Source organism: Narcine bancroftii, chromosome 1 (genome assembly GCF_036971445.1).
Source record: "Narcine bancroftii isolate sNarBan1 chromosome 1, sNarBan1.hap1, whole genome shotgun sequence".
NCBI classification, from domain to species: Eukaryota; Metazoa; Chordata; class Chondrichthyes; order Torpediniformes; family Narcinidae; genus Narcine; species Narcine bancroftii.
The window spans coordinates 271,323,659-271,349,182 of record NC_091469.1 but is presented as its reverse complement, the minus strand read 5'-3'; the positions used below and the strand labels follow the sequence as shown (position 1 = coordinate 271,349,182).

The 25,524-nt window shown below is 38.9% G+C and overlaps 2 long non-coding RNA genes across 10 annotated transcripts in view; one reads left to right on the top strand and one right to left on the bottom strand.

The window, feature by feature from the left end:
• LOC138743516 (uncharacterized) overlaps nt 1-14,457 on the bottom strand; it is a 94,231-nt gene extending 79,774 nt beyond the window's left edge. For all 6 annotated transcript variants that reach the window (XR_011344943.1, XR_011344942.1, XR_011344945.1 and 3 more), the window contains exons 1-2: nt 14,114-14,457; nt 10,591-10,650 (exon numbers count right to left, since the gene is read on the bottom strand). This is a non-coding gene — a long non-coding RNA (uncharacterized lncRNA). The remainder of the gene's footprint in view (nt 1-10,590; nt 10,651-14,113) is intronic.
• Nucleotides 14,458-14,521: 64 nt separating this feature from the next.
• Nucleotides 14,522-25,524, top strand: part of LOC138751484 (uncharacterized) — a 78,323-nt gene continuing 67,320 nt past the window's right edge. The window contains exons 1-5 of one of the 4 annotated variants that reach the window (XR_011349978.1): nt 14,522-14,831; nt 15,821-15,876; nt 16,520-16,638; nt 16,961-17,169; nt 18,308-18,418. This is a non-coding gene — a long non-coding RNA (uncharacterized lncRNA). Of the gene's footprint in view, nt 14,844-15,820; nt 15,877-16,519; nt 16,639-16,960; nt 17,170-18,307; nt 18,593-25,524 lie in introns of those variants that run through there. The other 3 variants (XR_011349977.1, XR_011349980.1, XR_011349984.1) reach the window with 3 other exon arrangements.

Sequence of the window (25,524 nt, the reverse complement as noted above, 5' to 3'; positions counted from 1 at the left end):
TATGAAGCAAGTAATAAAGAAAAGGAAGGTAGATTATGAAAAAAAGATTAGCACAAAATATAAAAAAAGGACAGTAAAAGTTTTTATAATTCTTTTCTACCTTTCTTTTCTTTGGCTTGGCTTCGCGGACGAAGATTTATGGAGGGGTAAAGTCCACGTCAGCTGCAGGCTCGTTTGTGGCTGACAAGTCCGATGCGGGACAGGCAGACACGGTTGCAGCGGTTGCAAGGGAAAATTGGTTGGTTGGGGTTGGGTGTTGGGTTTTTCCTCCTTTGTCTTTTGACAGTGAGGTGGGCTCTGCGGTCTTCTTCAAAGGAGGTTGCTGCCCGCCGAAATGTGAGGCGCCAAGATGCACGGTTTGAGGCGATATCAGCCCACTGGCGGTGGTCAATGTGGCAGGCACCAAGAGCTTTCTTTAGGCAGTCCTTGTACCTCTTCTTTGGTGCACCTCTGTCTCAGTGGCCAGTGGAGAACTCACCATATAACACGATCTTGGGAAGGCGATGGTCCTCCATTCTGGAGACGTGACCTACCCAGCGCAGTTTGATCTTCAGCAGCATGGATTCGATGCTGTCGGCCTCTGCCATCTCGAGTACTTCAATGTTGGAAATGAAGTCGCTCCAATGAATGTTGAGGATGGAGCGGAGACAACGCTGGTGGAAGGGTTCTAGGAGCCGTAGGTGATGCCGGTAAAGGACCCATGATTCAGAGCCGAACAGGAGTGTGGGTATGACAATGGTTCTGTATAAGCTAATCTTTGTGAGGTTTTTCAGTTGGTTGTTTTTCCATACTCTTTTGTGTAGTCTTCCGAAGGTGCTATTTGCCTTGGCAAGTCTGTTGTCTATCTCGTTGTCGATCCTTGCATCCTATGAAACTGGTTGACCGTTTTGAGTTTTGTGTGGTCGATGGAGATGTGGGGGGGGGGGTGCTGGTAGTCATGGTGGGGAGCTGGCTGATGGAGGACCTCAGTTTTCTTCAGGCTGACTTCCAGGCCAAACATTTTGGCAGTTTCCGCAAAACAGGTCGTCAAGCGCTGAAGAGCTGGCTCTGAATGGGCAACTAAAGCAGCATCGTCTGCAAAGAGTAGTTCGCGGACAAGTTGCTCTTGTGTCTTGGTGTGAGCTTGCAGGCGCCTCAGATTGAAGAGACTGCCATCCGTGCGGTACCTGAAGTAAACAGCGTCTTCATTGTTGAGGTCTTTCATGGCTTTTTTCAGCATCATGCTGAAGAAGATTGAAAAGAGGGTTGGTGTGAGAACGCAGCCTTGCTTCACGCCATTGTTAATGGAGAAGGGTTCAGAGAGCTGACCTTGTTGGTTTTCGTGTAGTCGGATAACCATGTTGAGGAACTTTGGGGGGCATCCGAGGCGCTCTACAATTTGCCAAAGCCCTTTCCTACTCACGGTGTCGAAGGCTTTGGTGAGGACAACAAAGGTGATGTAGAGTCCTTTGTTTTGTTCTCTGCACTTTTCTTGGAGCTGTCTGAGGGCAAAGACCATGTCAGTAGTTCCTCTGTTTTCACGAAAGCCGCACTGTGATTCTGGGAGAACATTTTCGGCGACACTAGGTATTATTCTATTTAGGAGAATCCTAGCAAAGATTTTTCTTGCAAAGGAGAGCAGCGTGATTCCCCTGTAGTTTGAGCAGTCTGATTTCTCGAATTTGTTTTTGTGCAGGGTGATGATGATGGCATCACGCAAAGCTCAGACACCTGGCCAGGAATCCTGGGCAAGCATGGTGTCGGCAAGTGCAGTGACAATGGGCGCCTCCTGTTGGAGCTCTGCGCAGAACAACGGCTTGTCATTACAAACACCCTTTTTGAGCAGAGGGACAGCCTGAAGACTACCTGGATGCATCCCCGATCCAAACACTGGCACCTCCTGGACTACGTCCTGGTGCGAGAAAGAGACAAACGAGATGTGCTCCACACCAGGGTCATGCCCAGCGCGGAATGCCACACTGACCACTGGCTGGTTCGCTGCAAGCTCAACCTTCACTTCAAGCCAAAGTCCGGGAACAGTAAAACCCCCAGAACGAGGTTCAATGTTGGAAACTTGCAGTCAGACGAATTGAGAGGAAACTTTCAGGCAAACCTCAAAGCAAAGCTCAAGGATGCAATCCGCCTCACGGACTTGTCCCCTGAAACCCTCTGGGATCAGCTGAAGACTGCCATACTGCAATCCACTGAAGAGGTACTGGGTTTCTCGTCCAGGAAAAACAAGGACTGGTTCGACGAAAACAACCAGGAAATCCAGGAGCTGCTGGCAAAGAAGCGAGCTGCCCACCAGTCTCACCTTGCAAAGCTGTCCTGGCCAGAGAAGAAATGAGCCTTCCGTCGCGCATGCAGCCATCTTCAGCGCAAACTCCGGGAGATCCAAACTGAGTGGTGGACTATCCTTGCCAAACGAACCCAGCTCAGCGCGGACATTGACGACTTCAAGGGTTTTTTACGAGGCTCTAAAGGCTGTGTACGGCCCCTCACCCCGTCCAAAGCCCGCTGCGCAGCTCAGACGGCAAAGTCCTCCTCAGCGACAAAATCTCCATCCTCAACTGATCGTCAGAACACTTCCAATCTCTTTTCAGTGCCAACCGCTCAGTCCAAGAATCCGCCCTGCTCCAGCTCCCTCAACAGCCCTTAAGGCTAGAGCTGGATGAGGTCCTCACCTGGGAAGAGACATATAAGTCAATTAAACAACTGAAAAGTGGCAAAGCAGCAGGTATGGATGGAATCCCCCAGAGGTCTGGAAGGCTGGCGGCAAAACTCTGCATGCCAAACTGCATGAGTTTTTCAAGCTCTGCTGGGACCAAGGAAAGCTGCCTCAGGACCTTCGTGATGCCATCATCATCACCCTGTACAAAAACAAATTATATAAAGTGGAAAAGGGTGGCTAAAGTGAAGGATGGTCCCTTGGAGGATGAGAGAGGAGAATTAATATTGGGTAATGAGGAAATGGTTGAGATTTTGAATTACTATTTTGTGTTGGTCTTCACAGTGGAAGATACAACAACATCCCAAAGACAAAGGTTATGGATGAGATGTAGGTGAGGGCCTCGATACAACAGCTATCATTGAAAGAGGTAGTGCTAAGAAAAATTGCGGCCCTAAAGATAGATAAGTCTACTGGTCCTAATGGAATGTGTCCCAGGGTCTTGAAGGATATTGTAACAGAGGCTTTTCTGATGATTTACCTAAATTCTCTGGTCTCTGGGCAGGTCTCAGTGGATTGTAAGGTGGCGAATGTCACGCCAATGTTCAAAAAAGGATGTAATCCGCTGTAATTCACTATAGGCCAGTTAATTTAACATCTGTAATTGTGAAAATGATTGAGGCTATCATTAAAGAAGAAACAACAAGGCATCTGGAACAAGATGGATCTATTCAGCAGACACAACATGGAAAGTTTAACAAACTTACTAGAGTTCTTTGAGAATATAACAAGCGCAGAAGAAAGATGGAAATAGATGAACGCTGTTTTCTTGGATTTCCTGATAAGGTGCCACATAAAAGATGTATCCATAAGAAAAGGGTACATAGAGTTGGGCATTATGTATTAACATAATCAATAGAAAGCAGAGAGTTAGGATATATGGGTGTTTTTCAGGTTGGGAATTATTGGTAAAGGGTGTGCTGGTGGGTTGGTGTTGGGCCCGCAATTGCTCATGATGCACATTAACGATCTGGAAGAGGGAACAGAGTGTAGTGTATCTAGGTTTGTTGATGACACCAAATTGAGTGGAAAAGCAAATCGTGCAGAGGATATGGAGAGTTTGCAGAAAGATATTGATAGGTTAAGTGAGTGGGCAAGGGTTTGGCAGATGAAGCACATTGTTGGTAAATGTGAGGTTATCCACTGGAAGGAAAACAGGAAGATCTGGTTATTATTTAAATGGAAAATGATTGCAAATGCTTCTATGCAGAAGGAATTGGGAATGCTTGTGCATGAATCACAAACAGTTTGTTTGCAGGTGCAGAAGACTATCAAGAAGGCAATATTGGCCTTCATTGCTAGATTTAATTTAGGAGCAGGGAATGTATGCTGCAACTGTACAGAGATCTGAGGAGGCTGCCTCTGGAGTACTGCATGTAGTTCTAGTCTTCTGACTTCAGGAAGGATATCCCAGTTTTGGAGACAGTACAGAGGAGGCTCATCAGGTTGATTCCAAAGATGAGAGGGTTAGCCTGGTGTAGGAGGTGTCATTCTCCAGGTGGGTCAGGTTGGAGTGAATGGACAAGACTATAGCTTCACTCAATGATCAATAACTTTGTTTATATCTTATTCTCTGGTTTTACCGTATCAGAGACATCTTCTTCCCCTATTCTCACTGGAGTTTAATAAACTTATTTTGTCTTTTTCCTTGTAACAGGAAGTTTGTTTCTCTTCCCACAGAGGTGGCCTGAACTGGTGAGCAATTTCAACATTACAGCTTTCATTGTAGATTTTCATTTCCGTTAGTATTCACATAATCAGAAATATTGTTTTTTAAAAACATGACCAACGCATGCTCATTAAAAATATATTTTATTTCTTCATTCATCCTAATAACACACTTCACCTTTCATAACATCTATTGTCTAACTTTTGTCTAAACAAAAATACCCAACAAAATAAAATAAACAACCCAACAAGAATATCAGAAGAGATAGAGGTAAAGGACACAGATCCTGGAGTGGACTCAGAAGAAGAGGAGGGAGAACATTAAACTCTACACAGAGAAATGGAAGATGAAGGGAAGGGACAGTATATGGATAAAAAAAATATAAAGAATATATGGAAACATTAAAAGAATGGCTGACACAAGAATTCAGTGAAATAAAAATAAGAATAAAAGGTACAGAAGAAAAAGTGAATAGATTAGAGATGGTCATGACAGAAATAGGAAAAAGAGTAGACAAGGTGGAAGAATGAGAAACAGCCGTAGAAATGGAGGTAGATGACTTAAAAAAGAAATTAGAAGAATCTGATAAAAAAGTTAAAGAAACACAGGAGCTGTTAGCTCAGAAGATAGATATAATGGAAAATTATAATAGAACAATATAAAGATAGTGGGCCTTAAGGAAGATGAAGAAGGCAAAATTGTGAAAGAATTTATAAAAGAATTGATCCCAAGGGTTCTAGGAATGCCAGAATTACAGGAAGGAATGGAAATAGAAAGGGCACACAGAACATTAGCTCCTAAACCACAGCCACAACAAAAACCAAGATCCATTCTAGTAAAATTCCTAAGATATACGACAAGAGAAAATATATTGGAGAAGGCAAAGAAAAAAATAAGAGAAGACAAAAAAACCACTGGAATACAAAGGTCAAAAATTTTTTTTCTACCCAGACATAAGTTTTGAACTCCTGAAGAAAAGGAAGGAGTTTAACGCAGTAAAATCAACCCTATGGAAAAAAGGTTATAAATTTATGTTAAAATATCCAGCGGTGCTTAAAATAGTTTCCCCGAGGCAGCAAACTGTTCTCGGATCCGGAAAAAGCACGAAAATTTGCACAACACCTACAAAACAGACAGAGAGATGAAGAAATGTAACAAGAACAAAAATGACAACAAACTATATATAAAGAAGAAGAAGAAAGTATAAGTAAGAACTAAGAAGGGAAAGAAAGGGAAGAAAGGAAGTAGGAGGAAATTAAGAGAGTGAACTTTGTTATATGTGAAGCTTAAAATCTTTTCTGGGGGGCTGGGTGGGGAAGAATAACGGTCACTGTGAAATCAGTTGACACTTGAGAGCAGGTTCACAATCCAAATGGAGAGGGGAGATGTGGTTGCCCGACAAGGGATAAAGGGCAACTCAGAGAGAGGAGGGACTATTGAGGTTAAAGGAAGTTTAGATATGGGAATAGTGGAAATATATTATGTTTTAGAAATGTTGTCTTACAATACATAAATGGATAAGAAGGGAAGGTGGTGAGGAGGAAACGGAAAGGAAAGATAAACAAAGTATGAAATGGCCATGTTGAACTATATGACTTTAAATATTAATGGAATACATAACCAAATCAAAAGGAAGAAGCTGTTAAATTTACTGAAGAAAGAAAAAATTGATATAACATTCGTGCAAGAAACACATCTAACTGAAGTGGAACACAAGAAATTAAAGAGAGATTGGATAGGGCATGTAACAGCAGCATCATATAATTCAAAAGCCAGAGGAGTAGCTATATTAATCAATAAAAATGCACCAATCAAAATAGAAGAGGAAATAATAGATCCAGCAGGGAGGTATGTAATGATAAAATGTCAGATATATTCAGAATTTTGGAATTTACTCAATGTATACGTACCAAATGAAGAAGATCAAAAATTTATGCAAGATATCTTTTTTGAAGATCGCAGATACGCAAGGGAATATACTAATAGGAGGGGATTTTAACCTTAATTTGGACTCAAACATGGATAAAACTGGAAAAAAGACTAACGGAAAGAACAAAGTAACCAAATTTATAATTAAATCGATGCAGGAAATGCAACTTTTGGATATATGGAGGAAACAACACGCAAAGGAATAGGAATAGGAATATTATTTGGGTAGACATAAAACATACTCAAGGATAGACCTATTCCTGTTATCAGCCCACATTCAAGGAAGAGTTAAGAAAATGGAATATAAAGCTAGATTGTTATCGGTTCACTCACCCCTGTTATTGGCAATAGAGCTGGAGGACATCCTACTGAGAATGTATAGATGGCATTTAAACTCCATGCTACTTAAAAGACAGGATTTTAGAGAATTCATTGAGTGACAAATTAAAATGTACTTTGACATAAATACGGAATCAGTGAAAGATAAGTTTATACTGTGGGACGCAATGAAAGCATTCATCAGAGGACAGATAATAAGTTATGTAACTAAGATGAAGAAGGACTACAATCGGGAAATAGAACAGTTGGAAAGGGAAATAACAAATACAGAAAAAGAACTAGCAATATAGGAAGATACAACTAAAAGAAGAGAATTGGCAGACAAAAAAATAAAATATGAAACACTACAAACATATAAGGTGGAGAAGAACATAATGAAGACAAAACAGAAGTATTATGAGCTAGGAGAAAAAACACTCAAAATACTAGCTTGGCAGCTTAAAACAGAACAAGCTAAAAGAACTGTATTGGCATCAAGGAAAAAGGACAAACAAATTACATATAACCCAACAGAGATCAACAAAAGCTTCAGGGAATTCTAAGAACAACTATATCAAACTGAAACGAAGGGAAAGAAGACAAAATAGATGAATTTCTAACTAAAATTGAACTACCAAAATTGCAAACAGAGGAGCAAAATAAATTTATAAAACCATTTGAAATAGAAAATATTAAAAAAGCTACCGAACAATAAAACACCGGGAGAGGATGGACTCCCAATAGAATTCTATAAAACATTTAAAGACTTATTAATTCCTCCTCTCCTGGAAGTAATGAACCAGATTGAAAAAACACAAAACATACCAGATTCATGCAAAACAGCAATAATTACAGTAATACCAAAGACGGGGAAAGATCCACTAACACCAGCATCGTATAGACCAATATCTCTATTTCACACAGATTATAAGATAATAGCTAAACTATTAGCAAACAGATTGGCCGACTGTGTACAAAAAATAGTAAAACTAGACCAAACTGGATTTATTAAAAAAAAATGAACAGTGGACAATATCTGTAAATTCATTAACTTAATCCATGCAGTACAAGGAAATAAAACTCCAATAGTGGCGGTTGCTTTAGACGCAGAAAAAGCCTTTGACAGAGTAGAATGGAATTATTTATTCAAAGTACTACAAAAATTCAACCTACCAGAGAAATATAATAATTGGATTATAGCATTATATAAGGGCCCATTGGCGAAAGTGACAGTAAATGGATATATATCAAACCAATTTAAATTAAGCAGATCAACAAGGCAGGGATGTCCACTATCTCCCTCACTGTTCGTGTTAGCTATAGAACCACTAGCAGAACAGATAAGAACAGAAAATAAAATAAGAGGGATAAAAATAAAAGAGAAGGAATAGAAAATCAGTCTATTTGCAGATGACATTATAATATACTTATCAGAACCAGAAATATCAATAAAAGAATTACAAAAGAAATTGAAGGAATATGGAGAAGTATCAGGGTACAAGATCAACGCAAATAAAAGTGAGGCAATGCCAATGAATAATGCGGATTTCACAAAGTTTAAGAAAGAATCAGCATTTAGATGGCAAACACAAGCAATTTGATACCTAGGTATGCAACTAAATAATAATCTCGGCCATCTATACAAACTAAATTATCAGCCATTAATGAAAAAATTACAAGACGACTTAGAGCACGGGAAAGACTTACCACTAACACTGATAGGAAGGATAAACTGTATTAAAATGAACATCTTTCCAAGGATACAATACCTATTTCAATCATTACCAATTCACCTAACAGAGAAATTCTTCAAGGAGCTAAAGAAAATAATAAGGAAATTCTTATGGAAAGGGGGAAAACTGAGGATAGCACTAGATAAATTAATAGAATGGTACAAACAAGGAGGCTTACAACTACCAAACTTTAAGAATTATTATAGAGCAGTACAATTAAGATACCTATCAGATTTTTATCAAACAAGGGAAAAACCAGATTGGACCAGATTAGATCTAGATAAAATAGGGGAGAAGATACCTGAACATATACTCTATAAGTGGGATGAAAAATTGGTGCAACATAGGAATTCACCAGTATTGCACCATCTGCTCAACATTTGGAAGAAGATTCACGTAGAAAGGAATAAATAAATTATCAACTACAAAAATTAATATTGACACAAAATCAACTAATCCCTTTCACAATAGATAACCTTTCCTTCAGAGAATGGGAGAGAAAAGGGTTCAAAAGAATAGAAAATTGTTTTTCGGGAAATAAATTATTATCTTTTGAACAAATGAAGGACAAACATAATATAACTCACGATACAATGTTTGCATACCACCAACTGAAAACCTACTTGAAGGACAAATTGGGAAACAGTCTGAGGTTACCAGAAGGAAGCAATTTTGAATATGTGATTACAGACACAATGATAATTTAAAAAATTATAACAAACATGTACATCAAACTGCAAAAAAAAAGAGAATGAGGAAACAAACTGTAAACCTAAACAAAAATGGGAACAAGATCTAAACATAAAGATAAAGAATGAAACATGGGAAAAGCTATGCTCCAGAACTATGAGAAATACAATAAATACGAGGTTACGCATGAATAAATATAATTTGTTACACAAGCTATACATCACACCCCAAAAGTTAAATAAATGGGACCCAACAGTATCAGACAGATGTTTTCGCTGTTAAAAGGAAACAGGAACAACAATACATGCAATTTGGGCATGTGAGAAAGTGGAAAAGTTTTGGGAAGATCTAAATCAGGTATTAAATAAAATCACAAAAGCAATATACCAAAAATCCCAGAGATCTTCCTTCTAAGTAATATAAGAAATAAAGAATTTGGACTCGATTTGGATAGAGCACAAAAAAGATTTATTATGATAGCCTTAGCTGTAGCAAAAAAATGCATTATGTCAACCTGGAAATTAGAAGACAACTTGAGAATACAACAATGGTACATAGAAATAAATAAATGTATTCCATTAGAAAAATTAACATATAATTTAAGAAATAACATCACAATATTCGAACAAATATGGGAACCATACATGGAACACAATAGAGAAATCCTACCACAGACCTCCACCACCTAAAATGACAGAAGGAGAAGACAACGAAATGAACTGATGCAGTATGTAAAAGTAAAAGACGAAAATTTCTTATTTATTTTTATTAAGTGACAACATTGTTTAATGGGTTTAATGTATCATATAGATTGAACTTTGAATAAATGGGAAGCAGGGGTGAGGGAGGGAGGGAAGGGAGGGGGAAAAGGGGAGAAAATGACACTGTATATATTCAAGAGAAAAATGTCTGTATGTATTTTGGTCAGTATGGTTCATAGTGTGAAAAATAAGAAAATTTAAAAAAAAGAAATACCAAACACACTACACTGCTCTCCTTTCACCTAAACGTTGCACATACATACAAGTCAGAGCATGGTGGATGCCTGGAATACATTACTGGGGACGGTGGTGGAGGCTTTTACAGTAGAGATGTTAAAAACTCTTAGATAGGCAGATGGATATAAGGAAAATAGCTGGTAATGGGCTCAATATAGGGAAGGATTAGATTGTTGTGGAGTAGGTTGGCATAGGTCAGCCCAATATCGTAGCCCAAAAGGCGTGTACTGCGTTGCAATGTTCTATACACTCCTTATGCATTAACTAATTTCAACTACAATATAGATCTTATTCTCAGGAACATCAGCAGTAACAGTGTGACAAATATCTCATGCCCATTCTGAATACTGATTGATCATTCCTTTCAAGATTCAGTAATCTTATAATCTTTCACACGTTCTCTTTCATTATTTCATCAGCATTTTCCTCAGTAAATATTCTTTTCTGGCACATTTTGTAGATTTGGATGCAGTTTGACATTAATTCACTAATCTTGGGAATAATGTACAAGTGACAAATGATCGACATTAACCTTCCTGAACTTACCATTGACCTTCAAGTTGGATTTAGTTCTGTAAAGGAATCCTTTGTAACGATAATGATGTCCTGAGTGGAACATAAGAAATCGGAGCAACAGTAAGGAATCTGGCCCATCAATAATGAGATCATGGCTGGTCTGGCTATGGACTCAGCTCTATTTACCCACCAGTTCCCCATAACTCTTCATAACCCTACTATTCAAAATCTGTGTCTTAAATCCATTTCAATGAGCAGCTTCAAACACTTTCTTGCGAAGAGATTCTATGGACTCATTATTCTCTGGGAGAAGCAGCTTCTCCTTATCTCTGTTTTAAATCTACTTCCTCAAATCTTGAAACTATGTCCGCTAGTTCTGGTCTCACCTGCTAGAGGAAACAACCTCCCTGTTTTTATGTATCTATTTCTTTAATATTTGTACATTTCCATTAGATCTCATCTCATTCTTCGAAACTCCAGTGAATATAGTCCCTCTTAATCTCCTAATAAGAATCAACGTTCAATGTTCATTTTATTGTTATGTTTTAATACATTAAAATGTAATCTACATGATATACTTCAACTTTTGTCTGCTGTAAGGCAGGTAAAGAGTTACCATGAGCAATTGCCCGGCACCACTAACAATTCAGAGAAAGAAGCAAAAGAGGGGCCCTTCAGAAGTACTGAATGTCTGTGGATTCACCTTCAGTGCTCCCACAGCTGTTGTAGCTGCACAGACTCCTGTACAAATAATTGGCAGCTCAAGCTCAACATCCAGACCACTGTTAAGATCAGAAATCCCTAAGTCCCCTTGTCCTCAGCACCCTCTTAAGTCCCAGTTGCAATACCCGGTTCCCATAAGACATTCTCTAGCAGCCCACACCCTGTGTGAGTCCTTCGACTGCAAGTCACCCGCAGCTTGTGTGAGCCCCTTGCTGGTCACCTTCCTGTATGCTTCTCACCTTCAAGGGTGGGAGAGAGGTCTCTTATTTTCTGGTGCCAGGTGCGGGTTCATGGTCATCTGGAGTCTGCAGCCCTGTGGTGCACTGCCAGCACAGATGCCACCATCTTGGCCACAGACCTCCATGGTTACAAGATTTTAAAATAAAACACACATTGGTTCCTTTAACAGGCCATTTAAAGCCTGTACTGAGCTGTTGGCAACATGGCCAGGCAGTAGGACCCTGCAGAGCAGCTCCCTGCTGTATTGGGTCCACTCCAGTGGAGGCACTGCTGTTCCTGCAGCTCTGGCAATGCCACCACTTTTTTAAAAGCAGCCTAGTGAACCTCCTCCACAGCACCTCCAAATCTTTTCTCATTGAGAGACCACAACGGCACATAATACTCCACGTACTTTGCCTCACAAGTATAAAGTACAATTGCAGCAGAACCACCCTGCTTTTAAATTCAATAGCAATGAAGGGCAGCGTTGGACTTGCTTTGATTTCCTGAAACACCTACATGCTAGCTTTTTGAAATTCCTGTACAAGACTCCTCAGTTTTTCTGCACAATAAGGGCTGCGATCATTCACTAATTAACAAAATGGTTTTCAATGTTGACAAAGTGAATTATGTTAATCTGGACTTTAATATCTTGCCAAAGAGCTGGACATGAATTTCATGTAAAATTCACCCTTGAAGTGCCTTCCAGTGAATACACCTGTCCGCCACATAACACACTTGACTTGGTGGTAGAAAAGTGATAATAAAGGGAATGCCCATGGTGATAAAGTCAACAAATTTGTTTCAACAAGACAGGTTCAATCCATGTCCCTCCCTTTGAATTGCCAGATGAGAAATTGCTTAAGCCAAGAAGTGTTTTGCTGTGATTGCATATCTGCATCCAGTTAAGTTGAAATTATCTCTTGCAAAAGCAAACATTAGCGGTTTGTGGTCAGTAAAAACCGTGAAGTCCCTGCCTTCCAAAAATTAGCACAAGTGTCTATGATCAGTGCCAGCAGTTTCCTATCGAATGTGCTGTATTTTGTTCCCAAACGGTGGAGGTACCTACTAAAAAACTAGAGGCTTCCATTGTCCATTGGTGTGCTGTTCCAAGACCCTGCCTACTGCCGCGTCAGACGCGTCTATTGTCAAGGCGGTTGGTGCATCCATTTGTGGATGGACCAGCAATGTTGCCTTTACTTGGGCATCTTTGGTATGCTGGAATGCCACCGTCGTCTCCTTTGTCCACTCGAGTTCTTTGGGACCGCTGGACATGAGGTCAAAGAGGGGTTTCATAATATGAGCTGCAGAGGATAGAAAGCTGTGATAGAAATTGACCATACACACAAATTCCTGCAGTCCTTTGATTGCATTAGGCCTCAGGAATTTGAGAATGGCTTCCACTTTGCTAGGCAATGGAATGACACCCCGGTTGCTGATCCGATGTCCCAAGAACTCGATACAAGACTGCCAAATTTGCACGGCAGGATTTAGTTAGCCTGAACTGTGCAGGCGGCGGCAGAGTAAATGCGGATGCTGTAGGTGCTCTTTGTGGGAGTGGCTGGTGATGAGTATATGAAAATGAAGTCCATGCCATGCCCCACTGCATCCATCCATTGCTAAAATGTTTGTGCAGCATTTTTGAGCACAAAAGGCATTCTCAAAAATTTGAAGAGAGTGAACGGTGTTATGATGACGGTCTTGGGCACATCCTCTGGGTTCCCATGCACCATCAATTATAGAAAATATCCTGGCCCCATGAAGATTAGCTGTAAAGTCCGGTATATGGAGTACAAGCTAATAGTCATTGAGATGCCTGTAATCCCCACAAGATCCCAACTTCCTGTGGCTTTGGGCACCATATATAGTGGGGAAGCCCATGGGTTATCAGACCCATGATTTGAAGTTCCTCCATTTTGTGGAACTCTTGTTTTGCAAGCTACAACTTGTCGGGCAGCAGGCATCAGGCTTGGGCGCGTAGAGGAGGTACTTGGGTGAGGATGTGGTGTGCGATGCTATGTTTGGATGTGGCCGTGGAGAACTTGGGAGTGACAATGTCCAGAAACTTCTCAAGAAGTTTGGCAAATTTTTTGTTTGAGTACTCCAGGGTGTCTAGGTGTGGGGCAGGTAGTTTGGCTTTTCCAAGGCGGAGAGTCTGGAACGTTGTGGTGTTCACCACTGCTGATCCCCTTACAGTTTTCTGGGAAAATGCCATGGCCAGTTGTTGCTAATGTCTACAGAGGCTGGCCACAAAAACAGCTTACTCTACGTCTGGGACGAACTCTACCAATGCAAATTTCTAGTTGGCACAGGGAAGTTCATTCTTGCTGCTGCTGTGTCCCAGCCGTTTCTGGGTGCTGACTTCTTTAGAGCCCACTCACTAATGGGAGACTTAAAAGGTTTATCAAATACCTCGTCAACCAACGTGAGGGGGACGTCTTCTGGCATATGATCTAAAAGCAACTACTTGAGGAGCAAGCAAGGCCTACGGCCATCTGCCAATGCCAAAGGGGCACGGTCCCTCCATTAATATGGAGGAGCCATGCATCTCACTCGCGCCGTGAGAGTCCATAAATCAGGAGAAGGAGGGCTTTTAGCGTTTTGTACTTGCCGAGAGCTGATGGGTCCTGAAGGAAATCCACTACTCGACCGGCTGTGTCCTGGTCAAGGGTGCTTACCACACGATAGTACTTAGTGGTGTCCACTTCTATCTTGCGAATGTGGAACTATCTCTCAGCCTGCCTGAACCAAACTTCAGGTTGAGTGGTTTAAAAGGCAAGCAGTTTGAGTGAAACCACTGCATTGTCCATGTTGGGTCTAAAATCCGTTTGTGTCCATTGGGGACATCCATGTAGCAACTGTGTCTCAGTGCGAAATGAAGAACGAGAAAATGATCAGACACAGTCGAGTCGAAGTTTTGGAAAGGTCGTTTACTCCATCAGTCACCTGCAGCTTTTGAAAAACCCCCCGCGTTCCAAATGACGTCATCGCATTGTGATGTCACTCGGAACCTCCCAAGTCTGCTCAATTAAGCCTCCAGTGACCCATTACACTGTACAGGATTTACTTCAACTTGTGCCTCCAAATAATGGAAACAAAAAGTTGCCATGAACATTGCCCAGCACCTCTAACAACAGGAGAAAGTGTGCCCCTTCAGAAACTCTGAGTGTCCATGGATTTGGCTCTAGCGCTCCTGCAACTGCACAGACTCCAGTTCAAGCCATCGATGACTCAAGCTCCAGATCCAAACTTCCAATATGATCAGGAAGCCCTCAGCTCCAATGGCCATTTTGGAGTCCTTCTTGCCCTGAACACCCTCCCGAATCCTGGTATTGACTAAGGTGTTGTGAGATGATGGTTATCAATTGTTATTGAAGTGTAGATGAGAAATTAAGAGAAAGAAATGAAAATAGCAGTGAATTAATTGTGTAATTCAGAGCAAAAGGTTCAAATGAAATTACTGAGACTTGCAACTGGAGTGTGGTAACTGAATAAGATAGCTAAATTGGGTAAATTAATTTAAAGTTAAAACAGCAGAAATTAATGTTATTGATCGGCTCAAAAGGACTTGGCTATTGAAGAATAATTCATGGATTAATGAAGATGGTTCTTGTATTAGCAGACATTCCTATGCTGTTGATAAAGGAATACTTCCTTAAATTTATAATTTAAATCAGTCTGAAAAAGATTAAAGATTGTAAAAGCTTTGATTTTAGAAGTCTTAAATTGAAAGTTTATTTGCCCCATACTCATTATCTAATTGTCTACATTCCAGCTCTGATTTTATTGATTAATTTTGAAGTAATCAAGTTGGATAAATTGAGGCATTTTATTTTATGGAATGCAGGATACAATATAAGTAAGGTGATTAAAGTATTATGAAAATATATAGAATTTAAACATAAATGTGCTTTCTGTTTATGTATTTGCAATTCAAGGTAAAGGATAGATGATTAACAATTATTCTGCTTTAACAAAGAAAAGGATTAAAAGGTTGCAATAGTGCCTGATCCCATTTCTTCTGGATTTTCTCTGGGTTTTTTGTTTGAGAAATTGTAGGCCTCAGAAGAATCATCAGATGATCCTTCAGCCAGCATTTCACCCTGCTGATTGGATATATCACAATTAGTTGCAAACCAAGTCTTCCACAGTTCTACCTCAGAAACCATCCTTTTTCTTGTACCCATTCTATGATCCACAATCTAATAATATTCTGAATTAAATTGGGTACGTTTGAGCTTGCGCTTATGAGTAAAATGATTCTGACAGCTGACATTTAACATAAAATCATAGCCTTCTCTCTTAAATTTTGTTACAGGATCAACAATCCACCAAATGTGACTGGAAAATTCCACATTGCACTTCAGTTCAGCAGTAAGTAGTGTTGAGCATAACTTTTGGGAATTGTTACTTAAAATAATGATAAACTGGGGCTAAACAACTATCTTATAAATTAAAAGCCCTAAACAGCAAGATTTGACTGGAGTGGAGAGTTATTTTTTTCTGGGATTCAAATTTAGTTCAAAAGTTAAATGGGTATTCAAGAGTTATTTGCATAAATTGCATTGTCTCGCTTGTTTTATTTATTCATATTCTATGGAAGCTTTAACATTTATTTGAAATTATATTGGGAATTTTACTTGTTAACTGTTTTTGTAATTTGTCTGTTAAACAATCAGATAAACATTCTGTTCAGGGTCGTGAACTATCAGCAGGTATTATATACTCCTTCAAGGGTTGGGGAAAATCTATAGCTAATGCATGAGCAAGTAATTCAGTCATGTTGAACAGTGAAAGGAGTGTCAGATTTTTAATAGAATCAAAGGACTGGTTCATGCAAGCTAGACCTGTGATACGGCTAGACCTGAGAAAGTGTGATTTCTATTCCTTCCTCTGAATAATTCCTCTTCCACCTTTTGATGCTAAAAGGTAATTGTTCTGAAACCTTCTTCCATGTTTGGCCTGCTGATGTTTCCAGCATTTTCTGGTTTAATTTGTTTCCTGTTGGTTCTCTGAGATTTTTCAGATTGAAACATAAGAATACTGAATAATCTCAAATCTGTACAACATTATGGAACAGAAGACATGATATCACATTTGCTTCATCCAACTTGATTCCATACAGAAAAAAATATGGTGAGCTAAACTGGAAATGAAAATGTGTGTGTATTGTGATAATACATGCTATTGGGTGAAGTATACTGAGTGCACTTTTTAAAAAATAAATGCACCTCTGTGATTATAGTTGGAGGCAGAGTAATGTTGTTTAATTACTTTTTCAAACACGCAGGCAACATATTGTGTCCTTTTGCAGGTCAATTGTGTACCACTTTCCAGTTGTTGGAGATTATTTATTATGGATCTATGATGTTTTTAAAATGGATGGAATATTTCACATTTTTGTTCATACTCAGAGTTGTAGCATTTGTGACAAGGTGGATTATGTCTCTGTTGACAGTTATTACATTGTTATTGAAGCGAATTTGAAGATGGCCATCTTTGCACACTTGGCTTGGAACTTCAGGAAAAGTTGATTAGCTGCCCTTTTGGAATTGACATAATTGATCAGTTTCGATTGGATGTGCCTTATCGTTGTGAAAAATAAACCTTGTCAACTGAGGCTCTAAAAATTACCTCCTTCTGGATTATCAGTTGCCAACTGGACTGGTAACTTCCACTTTATTTGAAATCTTTGGTAGTCAAATTTATTTCTATAATAGTTGTCAAATTATCTAGTCAATGATTTCTATATGATATGCAAATATTTATATCAGACATATAACAACTATCTCTTATTGTAAGAGATATAAAGAATTCAAATTTGCATTGTGCGCAAGATTTTTGTATTTATTTCTCTAATTGGAAACTAAATTAAATGATCCACAACATTGATATTAACCATCTCCTTCAAAGTTTTAGTTTGTGCACTGATCAAATCATTATTTAGTTAGTGCAGATTAATCACTGTACCTCATTACATTTCCTTACGTAAATGATGTTTTTAAAAGCCAAGACATGATTGATACTCTTTCCTAAAATTTAGTTTTATGTTTTACCTGGCAGGATTTAAAATCATATTTTCACTTCCACACTTAATTTTTTTTTACCCCCTCCCGTGAAGATATTGATACAATGCCTAACTCATTTTAATAGTGAATTTTAACATGGTGGAGCTTTGGTGTTTGCAAGAGTAGATAATGGGGTAAAAAATAAAATACGTCATTTGCTACATAAGCCTTTTGCTAAGTAAGTCCTTCCCAAATGTTCCTTCCCCCCCCCCCCCTCCCTTAAATGGTAATGAACCAGGGTATGGTGGTATGTATATACTGTTCTGTGTATTAGTGGCTGGCCTGCTCACTGATGACTTGATCCCCTGTAACCTGGCCATAAAGGTTGTCCATCCTACCCCCTGCCATTCATTCGAGCACATAGAGTTGGGTCAGCTGAAATCTAATGTGTATTAAAGCCTATTGTTCCTCACTCAGCCTTTGGAGTCATTGATAGTGCGTAACACAGGGATTCCCACAAGGGAATGAGAATTTGGCACTTTTGAGATCATCCTTCAGTTTCTTTCTGTGTCCACTTCGTAATTTCGGAGCTTGGATTGGAATATCTATTTTAAATTTACCTGGCCTGTTCAATGGCGTCCATTGACTGTTATTAGGGCTTGGTGCTGGGTATCTTAGTCTGGGAGTAGTCATTAATTTTGGTTTATTTATCCTTCCAGTGTATATGGAAAATTTTACAGTTGATTTATTGATGGTATACTTACAATGCTTTGATGGGCCTTCTGTTTATAATCCAGGTGTCAGAAGCATGCAGGAGGACAGGGATAACTGCTAACCAGTGGACTATGAGTAAACTAAATCCAAAGCCTTGATCTTAAAACAGCAGAATTGTGTCTTGCTTACCACTTGTGAGTTTTAGAATTTAAGTGTAATCCTCGGAATATATTATTTCTCATTTGGTTACTGTCTTTTTAACTTCCTTTTTGTAAGGATTGGCAGGAAGGCAATAAATTGCAAGTGGATGAAGTAAAGACTGATTAATAGTTTGGGAGGTCTTCAGAATGTTCCCGCCAGGAACAATTTACTGCCTCTCCTATTCCTGATTAGTTCACCTCCATTCTTGGATGTCAGTAGGAGTGGGGCTTGTTTGTTTGGGCTGTTACTGGCCTTGGCATTCCTGAAATTCCCTTAAATGTCAGAGTGTTTTACATTTTTAAAAAAAATTAGACTTTAAAAAAATTAACAGGCCATTTCGGTCCATGAGCCCGTGTCGCCCAATTTACACCAAGTTAACCTACACCCCCGGTACATTTCAAACAGTGGGAGGAAACTGGAGCCCCTGGGGAAAACCCACACAGACACAGGGAGAATGTACAATCTCCTTACAGCACTGAAAAGGTGTTGAGCTAACTGCTCCACCAACCATGCTGCCCTGTTGCTGAGCTTCTTGCATTCTTTCTGTTTGCTCCATCAGATAAGTTTTTAGTTGGATCTCTGTTTTGCAAGGTCTCTAGGCACTTTTCTTTTTGCTTTAAGACTGAGGAAGCTCCCAATCAAGCAATACCACACATGGGCAATTAATCAGCTCATTGACCTTCTGGTTACTTTCATCAAACCAGCCTTAGTTCTTCTTGGGAGAGAAGCCAAAACTGTCTCCACAGTTACTAAAATGCTGGCAGCTAATTCCATTCCAATCACTGTTATTTCCTGAAGTATAATTAGGCACAGGCCAGCATGCCCACATGCCCCCTACTTCTGCAACATTTTTTTTACAAAATGCGTGGAGAATCACCTCCAATTTGCTCCCCCTTCTATATATTTGGTGCTCTCTTATTTTCACTTCTTGTTTGTTAAATTGCTTCTTCCACTAAGGCCAAGAGTGTGGGATTAGAGTCATAGAGTTATGCACCATGATGACAAGCCCTTGGGCCCAACTTATTTATGATCACCATGCTGCCTTCCTGATTTGATTGCATTTCCCTGCATTTGGCCCATATTCTCCAACTCTTTCCTATCTCTAAACCCTTTCAAGTGTCTTTTAAGCGTTGTAAATATACCTGTCCCCACCACTTCCTCTGGCAGCTTACTCTTTTTACCCGTCATCAGTTGTGTCAAAAAATTGGGTCCCTTTTAAATTTTTCCTGTTTTATCTTAAACCTCTTACCCACTCTAGTTTTAGATTCTATATCCTGGAAAAAGGACTGTGGCTCCTTTTTTTTCTATCTCTCAGCTTCCTATGCTTTAAAAAAAACAATTCCAGCTTATCCATTCTCTCTCATTGTCCAGTCCCAGCAATATCCTTGTGAAATTATTCTGCATCCTTTAAATGTTGATCACATCCTTTTTGTTGTATAGCGACCAGAACTGGACCCTATTTTAGTTCCACTGTTGATCTATTCTCCCATTGCCACATAATGCACATGATATTTGGTTGGGGTGGGGAGGGTGGTAGGAAGGGGTGTATATCTCTGATAACCATGTGGAATCTTTGGTGTTTCATTTAGAAATGATGATGTGCTGTGCATACACAATTCACTTTTCTCCATTCTGGATTTGAACTTTCAACTCTGACTTGGGATAATCTGCCCATTGAACATCTGTCAGTTTTGCACTATTGTAGGAAGAGTAATTACATTCATTTTGAATGAAGAGGAATGGCAAGGAGGCATACTTGTAATTATCGCATTAGCCAGCTTGCTTGATACAGTCATAGAGTTCTACTCGCAGACAGAGGTTCTTTGGTCCAATCTGTCCATACCCACCAAGCAAGTCCCATTTGCCTGTGTTCAACCTATATCCCTGTAAACTATTCAATGGGTTGATTGGAAAAAATAAAACTGCTGCTTTATCTAGTGATAGGGTACTTTGCAACTGAACTTACAAATTCAGAAGAATGGGGAAACTGAATGGTGGTTGCTTGGAAGGTGGCATAAAGGATGGGAAGAATGAGAGATCATGGTGAGGTTGGTGTCATGGTTGGGTTAAAGATAGTTTTGTATGAAGCTTTGTGAAAATAATTCCTGGTTCAATTTGCACACCATCTTAACTCGCATATGTGGCAGCTCCCTTTAGCCATTGAGTTTCTTAGGTTCTGGGGAACCTGTTGGTAGATGCTACATTTAGATGTTATAACCTTCGGAATGTTATGTTGGAAATCACCCAGAATATTTTTTTACAAGCATTTTAAAATTTGCCTTGGACAAATAAAAAATAATGTGTTTTTGGTGAATTAGGAATATGCTTCCAGTATCTTATGTTTTGCAGAAAGGAATAGTGGAGAGACTGGAATGATATTCATGAAGATAAATAAGTAATAAAGCACTGATTGGTGTAACTCAAAATGATAAGACTACCAAACATTCAGAACATGTCTACAGTGTGGTGATATGTAATTACACCACTAGGTCACCAGGGGTCATCCCAGTGACCTTGTATATAAAGCAGTCCAGAGCTACAGTCTCACCTTCCAGGTTTGTCTTGCAGAGAGACAAGACCTCTTAGTGTACATATTAGTTGATTAAAGCCGTCTTATACTCGCACTGCTGTTGTGGTTATTGTCAGTACATACAGTACATAAGTAAACAATCTTATATAGAGAAAAAAGTTAGATTTCTTTCCCTTGATGCGCTGATAATGCCAAACATTTAGCTCAGAAGCAAATTGTTCATGTCATAAATTTGGATCTCCACCTTTTCTGAACATATTACTCTACAGAAATGACGTTTTTTTGGAATTAGCATGAACTCCAAAGAGAGTTGCATTGTTTTTGAGAAACAAATAGTAATAATTTCCTTCTTTATAATGAACTTAGAAGATTTTGGGTATAAATTGTTGGGAACCATGGAAATCTGAGAAACAGGCGGAACCTCTCAAAGCTGTTCCACCATTTAATGCCCAGTTGATCTATGTCTTCAGTACATATGACTCATTTTGTTCCACTTGAATATGTGGGTAAACAAAATAAATGCATAGAGAGAGGACAGTTGGTAGAAATGTTTATCAGTGAAATGAAGGAGATGAGGAAATAGTAGAAAATAGTGAAGTGAACAGATGATGTAAGAGAAATAAGCAGTAATCCAGGAATAAGGAATGGCAGAAAAGCTGTGTCTGGTACTTTTTTTTTGGAGGGGGAAGGGAGAGGAGCACTGAATTACAATTTAGATGAATAAGAGTTCCAATATTATCTGAATGGGTGGGTCTGCAGAAACTGGAGGCAAGAATGAGAGTCACCTTGGAAAAAAAATTACTATCTTTATTGGGTTGAAGGGAAATGGCGAAGTGAAGCTGTTTCTCTATATTAGCACAGAAAGGGAAGAGGGTGCTGGCACAACAAGGAAGTGAGAAGAAATGTGTAAAATAGTAGAAATTTGTAAAGGGTAAAGAACTTCACTGTTTAAGGAGTCAAAGGTGTGGGGGTTGGTGGTAGTGGGTGGTGTGGCTGAGTTTCAAATTATTCAATGATTGGTATGGTGAAAAAAATTGATGAGTTACCTATTCAACAAACGTTGGGTTGGTTGGTTTACTGAAACGTCTCCATGGTCCTGAATTTCCTCAATGCCAGTTTAACATTGTGGCATAGTCATTGATCTAGAAAATGTTGTAATTTGTTACATACATTAAATGCAAGATAACAACCAGCAAATCCTATCCCTTCTCCAGCCTGCCTCGACACCCTTCCTTAGGAATCGTGCGTGTGCGATTTCCACCTTTTCTGAAGTTATATTTGTGGCAGGAACTCTGGATCATATGATAATCTGCTAACTCAAACTTCCCTTGCAATTTTAACCAAATCATAACCAAACTTGTTTAAGAGGTAGGAGTGTTCTATGAACCCCATCAGAACAACAGATGAAAAGACGTACAAGATTTAATTAAAAAAATTCCTGCTGAAACTGAAAATCTCTTGCACTTTCTCATGTTCTTGAAGTTCTATATCCACTCAATTTAATATTTTAGAGGTGAATTCTTGTCACCAGCACTGTTCTCCAAATAGAGCGCCAGCTTCCATAAACGGTAATATCTAATTCCAAACGTTTAATCCTGTTAATATTCTTGGATTTTCAGCTTTCAAATCAGAATTCTCACCTATTCTTCATCCAATATGATATACCATGAACAATTCACAGAAGGCAGAGTAGTGAAACAATCAGTCTTTTAATAGCTAAAGACCGAAACACTATCAACCATCCACCTCCTTGACTGATCAGGGCAAAAGGAAAGGGGTAGCCTGCAAGGGGCTATAGGTAGGATCAGTGTTGGGAGGCATGTCCGGTTGATGGCAGCCAATTTTGGTGTAACAGAGGTTTACCACATGATACCTTTACCCTTCCAAGCTTCCTTATAGTTGCTTCAACGTCATATGGTAAGGTAAATCAAAAGAGATATAGCTGCACTACTCCCACTCCAGTTGAACAAGCAATGAGTTATCCAACTGATTTTCCTCAGTAATGCATCACAATCTGATTTGTGCCACAGATAACATGATTATTTTCAGAAATGATACCTTCTTTGTTTTGCATTGCCTCATTTATACCTTTCTTAAGTGATTTGGTTTCTGAGGTCATTCTTTTAGTTTAGAACCTGGAATTTCATAAACAGAGGTTTGTATGCATTTAATACATAAAAAAGAAAATGCTTGAAGATCTCAGCATTTGTTATTTTCATGTATGTGTCTTTAAACTTTTTGGCTAGGAAAATAAGTCCTGTAAAATGTGTTTTCTTAAAAAGATTGAAGCAAAGTACATACAGCTATTAATGCAAATTAATCCATGTTTGGTAAATTATTTAGTTCAATAATGACGCAAAAATAATGCAAATGATGAATGCGCCATATAAGTAAGACCCATAGTTACTATGGTGAAGGAAATTGTGGAATTATGAAAGTTACAATGCTTAAATGAATCTAAGGGCATAACTGTAGATATTAAATTTTCTTTTTTTTACAGAAATATAATCTTCCCCCAAATAATTCACCACTGTTTTGGCAATTTAATCATTAAATTTTAATATTTCTGTATATTTTTATGCAGTCTTCTTCTTTGCATTACAATTGTACTGTGTAGCTGCACCTCAGATTAAGAAGCTTCTGCACCTATTTACTTACATCAGGACATTCTTACATTTGTCAGCTTTGTGATGCATTTGTAAATTTTTAAGTTGCATTTTGTTTCCATTTCTGGTGTGACAAATAAGAAGGCTTAAAATATTTATGGGGGTCAGATGTGGAATACATCTTTGAAAAATGTAGCTGTGTTTTTGTGATAATCTAAAATAAAAATGTATACACTTCATCCAATGAATAATGTTGCTGCTGTAGCTAATCATAAACTCTTCAAAATGGAAAGAATACTGCCTTTGCAGTTATAGACATTTAATTTACATTAAAACTTGCAAACTGGTTACAGATGCCAAAATAAAAGTAGCTACCATGTAATATTTTCAGGGCAAATGGAAACTTTTTGCTAAAATTAAAACAATATTTTTGTTCTGAGCTGTTCCATTAAGATCAGACAATGCAAGAGTAATTTTAATTTCCAAAATAAACAAACACAGGGGCACACTCACTTCCCTGCCTTCCCCTGCAGTTATTTTAAAATGTCTGAAATACAGGCATTGTTTCATGATCAGAAACTCTCCTGGCGAGAATCTTGACAGCAATGCTCAAATAAATAAACTGGGATTAAAATGTTAAAGCTACAATATGAACTGAAACTGAACATCCCTCAAGTGCACCTCAACCATGAGTGTAAGGTGAACAAGTGTACAACATTAAAGCAAGACATGGACATTATATGCAAATTGTACATATCAAGTTTGCAGATTTCAGCTTGATGCACAACAGTGCACCCACCAGCTGATAGTGATGCACTAGCTTTTCTAACCCCTCTGGCTAAATTGTATGCTCCCTCCTGTCCATTCCTTCCTGCAGGTATATTTGCACAGATTTTCAGCAACTCAGATACTGGCCCTTGGAAATCATTGTGAAAATAACTAGAAGGCTAGATGTGCAGTAATTATTGCAATAATGATACATTAACAAGCCAATGAAGATCAAAACATCAATAGACTTGTTAATGAAGGGAAATTTCAAAACTTTCTCATTCACTGAATGAAGCCATTTTTCCTTATCTCAGCCCTAAACAAGCCTATCCTTTTCCTCAAACTCTACTCCTAGCTCTAGATTCCTCAGTCAGGCTAAACTTCCTGCAATTAGCCAATCAACTTCAAGGAATTTTGTTCGTTTTCCTCACATTCATCTAACCTTAAGAGCATACAGTCCTTGACTGTATCTTGTATGGCAAAGCTGCCACCCTGAAACCAATCTAATGGATCTTTACTGCAATCCTTCTAAAGCAGTCTAAGGAAAGGAGTCTAAAATGGTATACAATACTCTAGGTGCAGTTTGTCCAGGGCTGTATAGAAATAATCAAATCCTTTCATTGTAATTAAACCACTTAACCTCCGAATAAAAGCTGCATCTGTTTTGTTCATCAGAGTCAAACAGCATTGAACAGGCCCTTCGACCCAATTTGTTCAAGCTGACCAAGTTGGCATTCTGGACCATTTCCAATTAGATCCATATCCTCTTTAGCCATTTCTCTCCAGGTAACTGTCCAAGCTTAGAAATTATAGATTCAATATTATTTTCCTGAACCCTGACATCTCTCTCTCTCTCAAATAGTGGAGGCACTTTTGTTATCATTCAATGTGCAGGAACAATCTCAGAATCTATACGACCTTGAAAGCTGAAAACCAGAACATCCATAATCTTTAAAACAACCTCCTTCATATCCCTGGGTTGTAAATCAACAGTTCTTTTGGATTTATGGCTTCTCTCATGATTTTTTGCCTATTATTTATTTTCCAGTTGTCATTGGACTCATGGATTTGTGATGCATCTGGTAGGTATGGTATACCTTCTTTTATGAAAAGTTTTTATTTAACTTCTCTGCCATTTCCTTATTCCCTGTTATAATTCACCCATTTCTTTTTCATGTACCAGAAAAACCCTTCC